At 36.0% G+C, this 5,312-nt stretch overlaps 1 pseudogene; it reads right to left on the reverse strand.

Annotated features, from left to right (window-relative positions):
• Positions 1-3,035: 3,035 nt before the first annotated feature.
• On the reverse strand, positions 3,036-4,617 carry LOC118546502 (elongation factor 1-alpha 1 pseudogene; annotated as a pseudogene).
• Between the last annotated feature and the right edge of the window lie 695 nt (positions 4,618-5,312).

Below are 5,312 nucleotides of genomic sequence, written 5' to 3' on the forward strand. Positions count from 1 at the left end.
CTATTCAATTGACCTATATGTCTATTTTTATGCCCATTCCATACTGCTTTCATTACTACTGTTACGTAATAAAACTTGAAATCTTGAATTGTAATACCTCCAGGTTTTTTTGTTTTTCAAGATTGCTTTGGCTATTTGAGGTCTTCTGTGATCCCATACAATTAAATTTTAGGATTGTCTGCTCTAGTTCTGTGAAAAATGCTGCTGGTATTTTGACAGGGATTGCATTAAATCTGTAGATTGCTTTGGGTAGTATGGACATTTTAACAATATTTGTTCTTCCAACCCATAAGCATGGAATGTCTTTCCATTTCTTTGCATTGTCTTGAATTTCTTCTATAGAGTTTTATAGTTTTCAGAGTACAGGTCTTTTACCTCTATGATTAAGTTTATTCCTAGATATTTTTTTGTTTTTGGTACAATTATAAATGGGATCATTTTCTTAATTTCTCTTTCTGCTACTTCAATATTTAGTGTATATAAATGCAATGTATTTCTGCATATTGATTTTGTATCCTGCAACTTCACTGAATTCATTTATCAGTCTAGTAGTTTTTTGATGGAGTCTTTAGGGTTTTGTACATATAGTATAACATCATCTGCAAACAATGAAAGCTTTACCTTTTCCTTACATATCTGGAAACATTTTATTTCTTTTTCTTGTCTACTTTTGCGTCTCAGACTTCCAGTACTATGTTGAATAAAAGTGGTGAGATTGGACATCGTTGTCTTGTTCCTGATCTTAGGGGAAAAGCTCTCAGTTTTTCACCAGTGAGTATGATGTTAGCTATGGATTTTTCATATATGGCTTATAATATGTTGAGGTATGTTCCTTCTAAAACTACTTTGTTGAGGGTTTTTATCACAAACGGATGTTGTACTTTGTCAAATGCTTTTCTATACCTATTGAAATGATCATATGGTTCTTACCTTTCTTTTGTTGGTGTAAGGTATCATGTTGATTGATTAGTGAATACTGAACCACTCCTGCATCCCAAGAATAAATCCCACTTGATCATAGTGAATGACTTTTTAATGTATTGTTGGACTTGGTTTGCTAATATTTTGTTGAGGATTTTTGCATGTATGTTCATGAGGGATACCGGCCTATAGTTCTCTTTTTTTGGAGTGTTTTTATCTGGTTTCAGTATCAGGATAATGCTGGCCTCATAGAATGAATATAAAAGCTTTCCTTCCTCTTCTATTTTTTGGAATACTTTGAGAAGAACAGGTGTTAACTCTTCTTTAAATGTTTGGTAGAATTCACCAGTGAAGCCATCTGGTCCTGGACTTTTTTTTGTTGAGAGTTTTTTATTACTGATTCAACTTCATTACTGGTAACTGGTCTGTTCAAATTTTCTATTTCTTCTTGATTCAGTATTCTGGAGGTTATATGTTTCTAGGAATTTACCCATTTCTTCTAGGTTGTCCAGTCTGCTGGCACATAATATTGCATTATATTCTCTTATCATTGTTTGTATTTCTGTGGTATCAGTCATTATTTCCTCCTCTTTCATTCTGATTTTGTTTGAGACATCTCTCTTTCTTCTTTTTCTTTCTTTCTTTTTTTTTTTTTAATGAGTCTGGCTAAAGGCTCATCAATTTTGTTGATCTTTTCAAAGAACTAGCCCCTGGTTTCATTGATCTGTTCTATTGTTTTAGTTTCCATTTCATTTATTTCTGCTCTAATCTTTATTATATCCTTTTTCCTACTGGTTTGGGGTTCTGTTTGTTTTCTTTTTCTAGCTCCATTAGATCTAACATTAGGTTGTTTGAGACTTTTCTTGCTTCTTGAGGTAGGCCTGTATTCCTATAAACTTCCTATTTAGAACAGCTTTTGCTACATCCCAAATACATTTACAGTTCTGCACTGTATTTACTGAAAAAAATGTGAGTGATGGGGCGCCTGGGTGGCTCAGTTGTTGAGCGACTGCCTTCGGCTCAGGTCATGATCCTGGAGTCCCAGGTTCAAGTCCCACATCGGGCTCCCTGCTCAGCGGGAGTCTGCTTCTCCCTCTGACCCTCCCCCTCTCATGCTCTCTCTCTCTCTCAAATAAATAAATAAAATCTTAAAAAAGAAAAAAATGTGAGTGAACCTGAGCAGTTCAAATCTGTGTTGTTCAAGGGTCAATTGTAATAAGAATACCAGAATGGGAGAAAAGAGAGAACAGAAAGATAACTGGAAAAATCTTCAAATATTTGGAAATTAAATAACACAGCTCTAAATAACCCACAAGTCAAAGAAGTCTCAAAAATTTTTAAATGTTCCCTAACTAAATGTAAATAAAGCTCATATATTAGAAAATATGAAAGGTATAAAATTGATAACCTAGGATTCCAGTTTTAAAAATTAGAAAGAGGAGGAATTTAAGCCTAAGCCAAGGAGAGAATGATAAATAAGAACAGAAAACAATGAATTCGCAATCAATAAAAGCAAAAAACCAATAAAATCAAAAGGCACATTTGAAAAGATCAATAAAATTGATAAATGAATAGATATCACAAATGAAAGAGGGTTCATCCTTATTGATTCCATGGAAATTAAATAGATAGTAAAGGAACAGTTTGAGCACTCTAATGCCTACAAATTTGATGATTAGATGAAATGGACCAAGTCCTTAAAAGACATAAACTTATCAAAACTTACACAAGAAGAAATAAGTAAACTATTTTATATCTATTAAATAAATTAAACTAATAATTTACAACTTCCCAAAAAAGAAAGCACAAGGCCCAGATAGTTTCACTGGTGAACTCTATCAAGCATTTAAGAAAGCAATGATACTTTTTTTTTTCTCATTAAACTTTTGTTTTAATGGGTCTCAAAATTCTGTGACAGATTTTTGGTCAAGTTGTTTCCATTAAAAAGTACTTATTTTAAAAACTAATAACTTAAAACACACAAAAAAGCAAATGGTCCACAAAACATTCTCCTTTCCTTCTGAAGGTTTTATGATGCATTGTTATCATTAACCAGTCTTTTACTATTAAACTTAAATGGCAGAGGGCATGTTCTGCATGGAGCACTGGGTGTTATGCACAAACAGTGAATCATGGAACACTACAACAAAAACTAATGATGTAATGTATGGTGATTAACTTAACATAATAAAAAAAAAAAACTTAAATGGCCAATTGACACAAACAGTTCTGAGACTGTTCTTCCACCACTGATTAAGACTGGGGTGGCAAGTATTGGGAATAATATTCATTTAGCCTTCTGAGCTTTCTGGGCAGACTTGGTGACCTTGTCAGCTCCAGCTGCTTTCTTGTCCACTGCTTTGATGACACCCACAGGAACCGTCTGTCTCATGTCATGAACAGCAAAATGGCCCAGAGGAGGATAGTCAGAGAAGCTCTCAACACACACAGGCTTGCCAGGAACCATAACAACAATGGCAGCATCACCAGATTTCAAGAACTTGGGACCATCTTCCAGCTTTTTTCCAGAACGATGATCTATCTTCTCCTTCAGCTCAGCAAACTTGCAAGCAATGTGAGCTGTGTGACAATCCAGCACAGGTGCATATCCAGCACTGATTTGGCCTGGATGGTTCAGGATAATCACCTGAGCCATGAAGCCAGCTGCTTCCATTGGTGGGTCATTTTTGCTGTCACCAGCCACATTGCCACAACGAACATCTTTGACAGATACGTTCTTGACATTGAAGCCCACATTGTCCCCAGGAAGAGCCTTACTCAAAGCTTCATGGTGCATTTCAACAGACTTTACTTCACTTGTAACATTGACTGGAGCAAAGGTGACCACCATGCCAGGTTTAAGAACACCAGTCTCTACTCGGCCCACAGGGACAGTACCAATACCACCAATTTTGTAGACATCCTGGAGAGGCAGACGCAAGAGCTTGTCAGTTGGACGAGTTGGTGGCAGAATGCAATCCAGAGCTTCAAGCAGTGTGGTTCCACTGGCATTCCCATCTTTACAGGTGACTTTCTATCCCTTGAACCAAGGCATGTTAGCACTTGGCTCCAGCATGTTGTCACCATTCCAACCCGAAATTGACACAAATGCTACTGTGTCGGGGTTGTAGCCAATTTTCTTAATGTAGGTGCTGACTTCCTTAATGATTTCCTCGTATCTCTTCTGGCTGTAGGGTGGCTCAGTGGAATCCATCTTGTTAACACCCACAATTAGTTTTACACCCAGTGTGTAAGCCAGAAGAGCATGTTCACAGGTCTGCCCATTCTTGGAGATACCAGCTTCAAATTCACCGACACCAGCAGCAACAATCAGGACAGCACAGTCAGCCTGAGATGTACCTGTAATCATGTTTTTGATAAAGTCTCTGTGTCCTGGGGCATTGGTCACATAATACTTGCTGGTCTCGAATTTCCACAGGGAGATATCAATGGTGATACTACGTTCATGTTCAGCTTTCAGTTTATTCAAGACCCAGGCATACTTGAAGGAGCCCTTTCCCATCTCAGCAGCCTCCTTCTCGATAGTTCTTTTGTCGATCCCACCACATTTGTAGATGAGATGACCAGTAGTGGTGGACTTGCCTGAATCTACGTGTCCAATGACGACTATGTTGATGTGAGTCTTTTCCTTTCCCATTTTGGTTTAGGTTGAGTGGTGGTTTTCACAACACCTGTGTTCTGGTGGCAAACCCATTGCGGAAAAAAAAGAATGATACTAACTTTTGACAGTCTCTTCCAGAATATACAAGGAGAGAACTTCTTAATCATTCTTTAAGGCCACAATTACCTTAATATCCAAAAAAATAACATAAAACAAAATAAAGATAGCACAAGAAAGTAAAACTACAGACCAATATCTCCTATGAATACAATGCAAAAATCCTCCATAAAATATTAGTAAATTGATGTCTACAATGTACAAAAAGACTAAGTTTTATCCCAGAATTGCAAAGTTAGTTTCCAAAACCAATTAATGTTATAAAACACATAAAGAGAATAGAAGACAAAAACTACATGATCATCTCAATAGATGCAGAAAAAGCATTTCACAAAATCCAATACCCATTTATGATAAACATTCTTAGCCATCTAGGAATAGAAGGAAACTTCAACTTCATAATAAACATCTACAAAAAAACTTTATATGTGATAATGAGAACTGGATACTCTCCCCTGAAAATTGAGAAAAAGGTAAGCATGCCCTCTCTTACAATTCTTATTCATTATTGTACTGAAAGTCATAACTAATTCAGTAAGAAAAAAATGAAAGCTACAAAGATGGTATGTGAAACACAAGGTACAAAATATTATGATTGTATTATATGACTATTTTAAAATATGTTAAATTATGTTTGTCAAAATATTAACAG

This window comes from Halichoerus grypus, chromosome 2 (genome assembly GCF_964656455.1).
Source record: "Halichoerus grypus chromosome 2, mHalGry1.hap1.1, whole genome shotgun sequence".
Lineage (NCBI taxonomy): Eukaryota > Metazoa > Chordata > Mammalia > Carnivora > Phocidae > Halichoerus > Halichoerus grypus.